The sequence below is a fragment of the Siniperca chuatsi genome, linkage group LG21 (assembly GCF_020085105.1).
Source record: "Siniperca chuatsi isolate FFG_IHB_CAS linkage group LG21, ASM2008510v1, whole genome shotgun sequence".
Lineage (NCBI taxonomy): Eukaryota > Metazoa > Chordata > Actinopteri > Centrarchiformes > Sinipercidae > Siniperca > Siniperca chuatsi.
Window position 1 is genome coordinate 8,909,268 of NC_058062.1, and position 12,331 is coordinate 8,921,598.

A 12,331-nucleotide genomic window follows, 5' to 3' on the forward strand; every position below is an offset into this window, starting at 1 on the left:
TCCATTTAAATGTGGGATCACAGAGGAAGTCAATTCAGTGTACAGGACAGCGCCATGGGGACCCTCAGAGGAAAAGAAGGAGTATGCAGTGATAACAGACAACCTCTCCAGGACGCCTGATAAATTCAGTCAGTCTGAGTCTGTGACTTAGATAATTAAGTCTTTATTCAACTGAGGGAATGTGCCCGACAGCGTGTTCAGGAGAGCTGAACACAATAAGGAGCTCTGCCAAATGACCACCACTTACCCAAACTTTCATCACTTTTGTCATTCTTGCCAAATCCCAGAGCCTGCCGGCCTCAGCTGAAAGCAGCTCAAGCATATAGATCCTGAAACTTTTAAAATCCCAGCAGGTGGTGAAAATGAAAAGCACTTCACTCTGAACAACACTGAGAGTTCGCTTAAATACTAATGGGTGAAAAAAAGGAAAAGTAAGCAGGTAATTACCATTACCAAGAGTCACTGAACTGTCATGCACTTGTTCACAAGTTCCACATACAGGTGCAGCGACTTCCTGTTTTCTAGTTGAAATGCCAGATTTTGTGCTCATAATCTCTATTCCCGACCACCTCAGGTGCATGAGCCACTGTGGATATGATAAGATAACTACATAGGTTTGCAGAGACTTACAGTATTTAAACCCTCATAGTCTCTGTGTTACAGCTATGTATTGCATGACTAATGCTTCTGTTTTGCTTTTTGATCGATAATGCACATTTATGTTACTTATTCAGATGTAATTATTAATGTAAGGTTGGGATTTATGCAGGCGTCTCTAATGAAATGGAACCATAAAGCTGCCATGATTGTTTTCAGGGTGTGAATAAAATGCCATCAGTGTCGTAAACATGGATGGAGGACGTGCTCTGTTGATATAATGCCTCATTCACCCTTAATGTGTAAGCATTTTGGAAAAAAATGGTGAATCATTCTTGAATATAACTCTCTGTAATTGTGGAACTAATGGCCTTACTTTGGAGAACAGGAGACAATAATCAGAGCAAATACAAAACCACTGAGATTGCTTCTGCCTGCCTGGGATATATTCTCAGAGGGAAATTATCATAGATTGTAGCGAAGCTCTTTGCAATCACACTGGCTCTGGTTTAGTGTAATGTGACTTATCAAAGCATTTCCATTGTCATTACTTTCATGCTTTCAGAGAAAATGGGCTCATTCAGTCAGCATCAGTCTTACTCCTTCTCTTTTCTTTTACTGTCTCCCCTTACAGCAGCCCTCAACCCACATATTAAATATTTTAAGATATTTGATGCTCACTCCAGCCAGCTCTCTGCCCCGATTACTCTTCCTCATAGAGTTTTACTGTTTGAGTCCATAAGTCTTTTGGTGAAGAAGGAGAATTTGCATGCATGCAAGGAGATAGTTAGCACAAAGACTGGAAACAGGTGAAAACAGCTAGCCTGGTTCTGTCCAAAGGTAACAAAATATGACTACCACCACTTCTAAAGCTCAACATGTTATATCTAGCTTCTTTAATCCATACAAAAAAGTGTTAAACACAAACAATACAAATGACAATTTGCTGTAATACAGGGGATTATTATTATTATTTTGGCCAGGAGAAATTGCCAGGCAACCAGCAGAGACTCCAGGAAGTCAGGGCTCCCAGCCAAGAAATAGTCTAATGGTCATTTGTGTAGTCATTTTTACACTTCAGTTTTTGTTCAAATTAAACAAACGAAATATAACATGTTAATTAGTGAGCTTCAGAGGTGCTGGTAGGTGGATTTTGGTATAAGCTAAGCTAACTGGCTGCTGGTAGCTGCTTCATATTTAACAAAAAGATTTGAGATTGGCACAGTATTGATCTTCTCATCTCTCGGCAAGAAAGCGAATATGCGCATTTCCCAAAATGTTGAAAGTGTTGTTAACACTTTACAATACGGTACACAAAATAGTAAGTAATTATTAAGGAAATAATTAGTAAGTAATTAGTGAGGAACGAAAAAGTAACAAACTGAAAATTAATGATTCGTTAATTAGTAGTTAGTGAATAACTGGAGGACTATATAGTAGATAATGATGATTTACTGGAGAACTGACTGGGATATACTATATTAATGAATCATCAGGTAATGATTACTTCATAAGTATCTGTGAATCGATCAAACTGACCGCTTTCATGAGTCGTTCCTGATTAACTCTGAACCAGCCGGTAAAAGGCACTAAACAGGTAATGACTCATTCATTATTTATTACTTAAGTAAAGTGGAGCATCATACAAAGAGTATTTACAAAGTCCCTCATTACTCCATCATTATCTTACGATTACTTATTGTTTTTCTGCCCCTTCAAGTAAAATGATGCATCATACTGAGTGGTTACTGAGTACTGAATCATTATTTAATTATTACCTGTCCCTTAGTTAAACATTTCAGCAATAAGCGAGACAGTGTGCAGGCTTTCCTTTCATTTTCTTTCTTTCAGATACAAGAACAGCCACTATACACACATTTGGTTCCACAACTGTTTATTTATTTGCAGAAATAAAAATGTGCAAAATACAGAGTTTGTGTGCTGGTCGCAAGGGTAAACACATTAGTCTCTGCAGCCTGCAGTTCAGTGTGCCCACCCATTTCATCTGAAAAACACGTTGAAAAAAATGTACTTTTTGTTTAGTTTGTTCCTCACTTGTTCCTTAGTAACTACTCGCTATTTTGTGTACAGTATTGTAAAGTGTTACCAACTATTCCTTTAAGAAACAATGCACTCAAACAACCAAATAAATATGTTTTTGAAACACAACTGCTAACTTACCACAAACTTATGATTGGTAAAGGCAAGTTTATATGTATATCAACTTTCAAACACAGTGGCATTTCAGCTTTCATAAGACACAAATATGCATTAAAACAACATTCGAAGAGACAATGAAAACAAACAAGAAAAAAATTAATAAAACAAAAGAAAAGTAGAAAAGATCTCATAGTACAGTTTGATCTTCTAAAAAATGGTGGTGGTGGGGGTACTTTAGATTTGAAAGTGGCTGAAATTGAGAAGTTGATCATCAGGAAGTTGGTTATACTGTTGGTTATACCAATTTTAACAAGAGAGAGACCTTTGAGTGAACTAAGAGTGAAGCAACACTAAATTACATTTTGAGCAGTGGATCTACTGCTTGGCTTCTAAAAAGGGAATAAGATTAATCCAGTGTTTAGTCTCTATTTGAATGAAGACCTGCATCGGTTCTCTGTTTGGCATTTTCCACTGTGTTACATTTCCGGTCACAACACAATCATTGATTTTATAGCAGACATTTTACCTTTGGCAATATCAAATGTTTTTGTTGTCAGAGAATTATTACCACCCCAAAGATGGGTGATCGGTCATAGACACACAGCTCATTTTGGCATCTTTTAAAATGACGTGCAAGGAGAGACAACAACAGCTGAAAATGGTGTGTTGGTGTACCTTTAAAACAATACCTGCTTGGTAAATTAGAGAAAATCACTCACTGAACATTTACCTTAGATTTTAACAGTTCTCTTTTTTGTGGAAGTACAGTCATTTACATCTGAATGACTTCACACGCACCCTTGAAATCTAAGTAAAAAGGTAAAAGACGTAACAAGACACATCTGCTCTGTCGGCCTGTAAAATTGGCACAGCTTAATGACTTGTGGTTGGCGGAGACACTTTAAAGCTATAGTAAGGCAACAAAAGAATTAATCTGAAATGCATGACAAGTTGCACTACATGGGTTCAAAATGTAAGAGGATTATTAATGTTTGCTGACATAACTGGGACTTACAGTGAGCTCCACTGGAATTGTCAGCCTTTGTGTCTTACAGCATCAAAGCTGTTTGACTACTGAATGATTAAAAATGGTCTATCAACAATATTCAGTCTCAATCAATTCAGTTAAACAACCTTGCTTTATACACAGAAAGCAAGAAAACCATAGGAATAAGATTTGGACACTGGAAAATTTTCATCTTCAGAGGAGGTAATGAAATGACTCTGAGATCAAAGTTCAGACTGTAATCATTCATTTAGGACATACAGTGTTCAGTTACAGTGAATAGCCGAGCAGTTACAGAGACCTTTCTGAACTTGTCAGTAAATGAATTTTGTACAGAAAGAGACAGAAAACATCCGACAGTATAGAGCTGTAGCTTTGCACTGAATTTTCCTGAGACTGAAAAAGAGATTTCTATAATGTTACCATCGCACTTGTGTGGATTTTGAATACATTTCCACTGTCTGTGTTATCTGTAAGTGTCGAGTGATGACTTACCACGAAAGTGTCAAGAACAAGTATGTGCAATTCTGTTTGCTGATTTTTTTGTTTCTTGAAGTTTGCTGGTGCTTTAACACAGACCGAGATCATCGTTCGACTTTGAAGTCAATGTCTTTTTCTTTTAGACACGCCAACGCTTCCACACTTCTTCAAGGAGCTGAAGCTGAATGTTTCCGAATGTGTTTTTCTCTAACTCAAAATAAATGAATTGTGTGCTGCATCCGGCAGCAAGAATCAGAACAGAAGAATGTTCTGATGGCACTTCAAAATTCTAGGTCTACACGGGAGATTTTGCCTGTTTTAGGTGCATTCATGTATTTCTGTAGTTGGAAGTTCAAGCATTCAGTAATTAAAAGTCAGTAGTTGAACAAATTAGCATTCATGTGTATAATGCTGGCAGGAAGATATATAGAAAAAACAAGAAGAGAAAACAGTAAGGAAAAAAATTGTGTGAATTTAGTACTTTCTTGCATTATGCAGGTTGTCATGCCCAGAATCTGTAGAATTTTTGTTCAACTTATTCCACAGTGCCAATGGAAGTAGTGTGCCCTTTATGTAGAGAGGCAGAAAGCAAGGGTGTGGTGGTTGGGTGGTGGATGGTCATGTGGCACATCTGACTTTTGTGCAGGAGAGCAGATTTTGCGTCCAATCATAGACCAACAGTTGATGTTTGATTTTTTTTTTAACTACAACCACAATCTTTCCCTAACCTTAAATGACAAGTTGTGGTTTTATGGGAGATTATTTGCCGGAATTTTTTCTTGGCTGGGCCAAGGACTACCTGAAAGTCCTAGCCAACAAGTAGTCATTACATTACCCCCAAAGAACCACAACTTTTAACTTTTAACTTTTTTACACATCTGCTTTTATACAGATTAAAAAGGCAAGATATAACATGTTATTTTTTTTAACCCTAAGAAGTACTGGAAGGCAGCTTTTGTTAGCGTTGTACAGAGCCAGGCTAGCTGTTTCCAGTCTTTGTGCTAATTAAGCTAAGCTAACTGTCTCTTGGCTTTGGCTTTACATTTAGTGCACAGACATTAGAGTTGTTTCGATTTTCTCATGTAACTCTCGGCAAGAAAACAAATAAGTGTATGTTGAACTATTCCTTTAACCATACCTTAGTTGCTATGTGCAGATATTGTGGAAAAATGTAGCCTAATTTAAAAAAAAAAATTGCCATTGAATGTTAATTAAATGGTCATTGAACCTAATCCAGGGTTTTGCTTAATGGTCCAATGTCACTGTTTTCGTCTGGTGATAGGGGTGTGATTTTTACATGGTGCTAACATAACATTCTCTCACTTTCAAAACGACATTTGAATTTTAGGAATTGATCTAATACCCAGAGCCCCCAGTGTACAGTAAGTGCAACAGCAGAATAAGGCTCAGTTATTTACATCACCAACATTACAAGCAATTAAGTATTAAGTAACGTAAGCAAAAGTGAAATTCATAGTGCTTTAGCAAAACTTGGAACAATTATGTTAAAAAGAGGTACTGACAAAAAAATTGGAGCCAAGCACAGAGATAAAAGGTGTTTTGTATTTTTTCCAAACTAAGAACACATTCAAGCAAATAAAGGGGGATGATGTGGGTGGACAGGTGTGATTCATGGGGCCAAGCAAATACAATGTGTCCTAGCTGCTTGTTAAATGTTCTGAAAATGGATAGTGGCCTTTCAAAAACCCCAGAACTCTGTCATGCATTCTTGCACTGAGGAAAGTCGAGCCTCTTTGCCAAAGACTCCCAAGACAAAACGATATGTCAGAACTGTGGCCCGACATGGTTCATCATGTAAAGGTCACACATATTGCTGCATGGAGGGCCTGACGAGCATCCAGCGAAAGAGCATGTTAAGACGACAGGAGCTGCAATTTAACACTGAAACTCAGTTTAGTATAGATTATTACAAAACACCACTCAGTCTTAAAGCCTGAGTAAACCATATTTCACACTGTAATGTACTGTCTTATCCTACTTTTTAAAAAGGCTGAGTGTGTAATTTCCCCATTTGGTGACCTTGAGCTGGCCTGCAGACAGATAACACACCAAGTTTAAACTCAGCATAATGCGTTACAAACTGAAATGCTGACATTGTCATTCTTTAGCTCACCCTCGCACAAAATATAAAAAAGGCTACATCAGAAGCATCCCTTGAGACAAGGCGTCATTTGAAGGATCTGTTCACCCAAAATACTCAAAACGTATTTTACATAGTTAGTGCTACAGTATCTAATCATGCTGGTAGTGTTGGTGTGTTTCGCTGAGGTTTCTGCGGTAGAGACGTCTGCTGTCACCTCAACACAACAGAGCAAACAGGCTTGTGGTACCAAATATGTTTTATTTATTTCTGGGAAGAGATTTATGTTTTCAAATGTCAAAGTTACTTCTGATAACCCACAGATCTGCTTATCAACAGTTTCATTGAGAACCATTTCATGTCTTTCAACTGTCTACTTCCTCGTCGCAAGGATGCTAACGTGTGCCTTAATGATGACACTGACGACTGACATTTCTACATATTTCCAAACATCACACCAACACTGTCTGAACAGAGAGACAGAAGTCAGTAAAATATGAATCTTAACAAAATTAGTTAGCAAATTGGTAATAAATATAGTTAGTTCAATGACATAATATTTTAGCCATTTAGTTGACATTCGTAATGAGAGGACATTGGTAAAATGTATAAACAAGGTAGTATGCAAAGATCTTGTCTACATATATCAGGTCCAGCATTACCATGTTATACATAGCACAATTAGGAATATATATTGTTGCATAGTCATAAATACATTAAATATACACTTTTTACCATAGGTGTTAGACTGTAGGGGTCAAACTGAAACTTGTCCTTAAGGACTGAATGATTAAAAAGGGAACAAAAATGTGGAAAACTGGAAAATCAGTCCACATATATTATTTTTTATCACTGGCATCAAAATGTAACTATTGCATATAAGAATGAACAGCACAGTGTTTGTATGTAGCCATCCTTGTGGTTCTTTGTATTATTAAAAATAGATTAGTGTGATAATGCACTGCAGGGGTTATGAGATGTCACTGAATCAGCAATGTTTGAAATCAGGAGCCTTCAGCAGAGCTGCCTTAAACTTCAAAGGGAATCAGCGCCGCACTGTAGTTTTTGATCATTGGAGACAATTGATCTTTAGTGTTCAAAGAACATTATGCTTCAGGCTTCCCTTAGAAACATTTCAAACAACCTGCCATAAAGTGTGTGATTGTAATACCAATGCCAAGAAAGATGCAAATAACTCACCCCTGACCCATGGTACAGTACAGTATCTGCTGGGATTTGTCTGTTGCCCTACAATTACTAAGTAGAGCTTTTGGAGCAATTTGTGTTATTAAAATCCTCTTACATACACAATGGACAGACTAATCCTTGCTCAGGCAACTCAGCAACATACACAGGTGTTCCTGACCAACTCAGTCCACTAAAGAGTTGGGTGTGATAATACTGTGTTTGTGTAAAAAATATATTTTATTAAATTATATTATTTTATTTATTATATTAGATAAAATCTTCATAAATGCTCAGATACGCAGTGCTCCTCGACTGGATGCTTTGTCTCTAATTTAGAAACAACAGGTGTAGCACACCTTCAAAATGCTTCTTCTGGTTAAAACCTGCTGTTAAAAATCCAAATTTGTTATGCTGCAGAGAGCCTGAAAAGGTACCCTCTCTCAGGACTGTAGGAAGAACATGCCCCTCACATCTCCACCAGCATGAGTATTTATTTCAACAACAGGAAGCGAGAGTTAATTCTGTAAATCACTGTCACACCAAACTGTGTGAAAGTGAGAGTGTAATAGTTATTTCAGTATTAACATAAGTTTTTCAACTCTAATGTAGTTCCTACCTTAACCACGTTGACTGTATTTGTTACTGACTGCATGTAGTCTGATTTGTTTAAATTGTCCATCCTTTTTATCCTAAACAAATCAGATTGCAAGTAACATACCGTATTCAGAAATAGTATTATTACATTATTGCTAAACTGGTAAAACAGATTGTATTTGAGTTGATTAACAAATGTTGATAGGGTTTGTTAATATAGTGTGAGATAGTAATGTATAATAGTGTGAGAACAGTGTGGTCAAACCTAATAATAATAATAAGTTTACATATGTAGAGTTATAATTTAAGTGGTAAAACTGTAGTCTCTCATGGTCTACTTTCCCCTGTAGTTTGAACCAGTCCAGTGATGTTTTTTGCTTATTTTAAGTCAGTTAGTAACCTCTGTGCACTAGCTGCTGGTAGATGATGATGTAGTGTCGTCTTGTGCACCAGTGGCCTTGACTGGGGTGAGTGAGTGAGCTAAAGTATCTTCAGAAAAGAGTTTCAAGTCAGGGTCAGACCTCACTCAGTCCACTGCAGTTCCTCTGCAGATGTCACTGAAGTCAGGTCAGTCTGACTGAACCCCACACAGCCAGCAGAGTCTGTGTCCTTTTTGACATTGAGTTGGATTTCATTTGGAGGCTAAGGAAACCTGACTGGCTCCATTGTGCCAGTGCCTTGAGTAGCCTCATGTCCAGAAACAAAGAGATTCTGGCAAACTCCTTGACAGGTTTATCATCACCATTCAGCATGTTCAGAAAATGGGACAGGCTGGAGGAGTTGTAAATCCACTCCACAGTCTGTGCACCGAACCCTCGCTCCAGTTGGTGTGAATGAAAATGTCTCAAGTTGAATGAGAGTTTGAGCCAAACCTCTGAGAAACCAAAGACACAGTCTTATAATTTAATTCAATTAGGGAACTGAATGATATATCAACATTGGATTTCGGACCTGAACACACGCAAAAGCACTCATACTTTATGAACACAAAGAGAGTATTGGTCCATAAAGAGTGGACTGATCCTTGGTTTAAAATAAATATCTGGTAGATCCAGTGAAAACGAGCTAATCTGAGGGTAATTGAATATTTATATATCACACAAACTGTCCTGGAGGAACAATCAGGAGGCTCTTCTGTAGGAATCAGATAGCAGCTCTCTGACTGCATACTAGCCACACACAAGCTGCTCATTTGCACTGGCTTCACACTTCTGATTGCACAAGTGGTGTGACTTGCAGTGTGCATGATGAATTTATGTGTTAGGTTTTTTCAACCAGTATATCCTCACAGAATCACTGGCATCCTCCTGCTGAGAGGAAAGAGTGCTGCCAACTCCCATGGATAGAATTCCAAAGGCTGAGAGGACTGAGAGTGCTGCGAGAATGTGAGTGAAGCACACGGGACACTTTATTATGCGCCGTGTGGCCCCAGATGGGTCGCAGAGCACAAAAAAGTGGCCGTGATGTTGACTGACAATTCCTGATACTTGCCCTCCAGCCCCCATACTAATTTCCATACTGGGAATGGTTGGCAGACATTTTAACAAGCTTGTAAGCTGCAACCGGGAGAGGAGTGGAATTATTTTTTGCTCCGATTGAACACCTGTCCATCCTTCTCTAAAAACATTTTACTGATTGGGGAGAAAATAATCATCCACATCAAACATCTATCACTCTAGAAAATAAATGTGAGTCACAGGAAGCTGATGGGAATTCAACATCCAAGGTCAGTTTCTATACAAAGAAGAAGAAATCTGCTGGCGCTAGTAATAATAATGAATATTTCCTCTTTGCAACTATTATGCCTCCAATCAAACTACATTCATCCTTATTTGATTTTGCTATTTCCAGAGTCTAATGGTCATGATTGAGCTTAATCGACCAGCAAAACGAGCAACACAGCAGCATTTCTAGCTTCATAGTTGCATCTAATTCAAGTGAGATTCCCCAATTAACCTCCCACTCATTCAGCCTTTTGCAAATTACTATATAGCAAATGGGCCTTGAAATGGTTTTATCATCATTAGTGGGGATATTTTTCACTTTAGATATAAGCTGGAGTCAAATACTAAACATACAAGCTTGTGAGTGAGCAATTCAGGCAATATTTTTTTATTATTAATGAGATATTGAACCATAAATACTGTAAAATATAATAACCCCCCCCCCATTTAGAATTTATAGGCAATGGTTTATAACACACTATAATGTAATCTATTTGTCAATAACTATAACTCCTCCTAATGAATGACAGTGTAGTAAAACACAGTTAGTAAAATAGTCTTCATAGGAGAAGTTGAAGACTGGACATTAAAATAAACACTTAAAATGTTATATCTGCTTTAATAACTGCATTATAGTGTGTTATAAACCATTTATTAAATTATTATAACTGCTTATAAATCCTTAATAGTGGGACTTAAATCACAGTAAAGTGTTACCAAAATAATTACTGAATAAGTGGTGAAACACAATCAACAGGAGCATGCAAGAACAATGTGAAGAGCCACAGTCTCTACCTGTATCTACCTGTAAATAATGGAGCACCACCTTTCTGCCAGTGTTTCCTGGTTGCAGAAGCACTAAGTAGTACACCTTGAGCCATTAACCCTCACTGAAACTTATGAAAGTGGAATTCTTTGACTGCTACTTCAGGTTATGTGGGCAGGCCCATCCCACTCACACACTACGGTAGTCAGAGGTAGTAAGAACACTGCATGCACGCCACAAATATCATTATTACAATTCCGATTATGAATGTAATGTTTTGCTTTGGTATCCAGTTACAGTAATTATTACTGATTAACCTGTGTGGCTGCAGGCAGTGTGAGCGGTTTGACAATAAAACCTCACTATCTAAAATTAAAGGCTGCAGCAGAAACAAGAGCAGGAGAAATGTATTCTCTATTATTGTTATTTTGTAAAAGCTTGGTGTAATGCTTGGCAGGCTTTACGTCTCTTTTTAGGAGTGCAGACAATGAGAAAACACTTCCTTCTTCCACGGGACGTCTCGCTCCAGTGTAGTGTTAAAGAACAGCAACAGTCTGGTAAATAACATGTCCAAGTGACACACTGTTCGGATGGGCCACTGCCCTCAGAAACACTCGAGCGAATCCTCACCTCAGCCCTGTCAGATTGGAACTGAAAACAAACATGAATCAAGAAACTGAGGCAAGCAGTTTTATATAAGTTTGTTAGGTAGACTTGAGTTGCCTTTTCATTGATTTTTCATCAAGAGTTCATGTCTTATTATAAAGTGTTGAGAGAGGGGTATTGTACAGAAGTTGCGTTTGAACTGACGTGTTCTAGAGGAGCAGTATCACGTCTTATATCATTTATTCGAGCTATAAACCGACATGTTTGATGTTTAGAATAGCCTGCAAAGGGATATTACATGTTCTTGTAAAACACTGCGACACTGACTACTTGCTGCCTTTAAGTGGAGTGTTTGCAGGATTGAATACAGTCTTTTTCTCACTGTAGCTGGTAATTAATACATTCATGATCATTACCTTTAATGATTGTCATTTTTACAAAGCTAGGGACATGAGGTTTGCACAACACATCAGCCAACTGCACTGTAAAAAATGTGTGAGATTTCAATGTAAGGCACGCATCCTGAGAATATTTAAAAGCACAGCTGAGTTTACCGCCGCAGTCTGGCTCATGTGTCCTCTTGCTAGAAACAAGCTCAAACAAAGACACATTTTAAACAATAGGTTGATGTATAAAGTATCATTGTGCTGCAAAACTTTCCTGATAGTATAGCAAACTCCCTCCAGCTTGGCAGATAAAAAGAGTCACAGCAGCTTCTAATTCACATCACAGCCTCATCCAAACTGGCTGCTCACCTTATTTATTATTGAGTATGATGATGTGCATCACTTTAATAAACTTTCAGCTATGTAAACTTGGATTTATTCCTGGTTTTACTACATACAAACCAATCAGAGGGCAAATCGATGCCTACAAAAAATTATCAAATAGCTTCTGTTGAACCAAAACAGTCAAGAGGATAGAAGCTGTTTCACTGTGAAATGCTAAAAATACTCCTGAACCTCTGTTTGCAGAAAGGAGAGAAGATCAATAACAATCAAGACTCTGATTAGACGAAAGGGCCTATCTTGTTTGGATTGCCTCACATCAGATCTTTGTGAGTATTCAGGCCTGTGTGTTATCAATGTTTGGACAAATAAAACCAGACA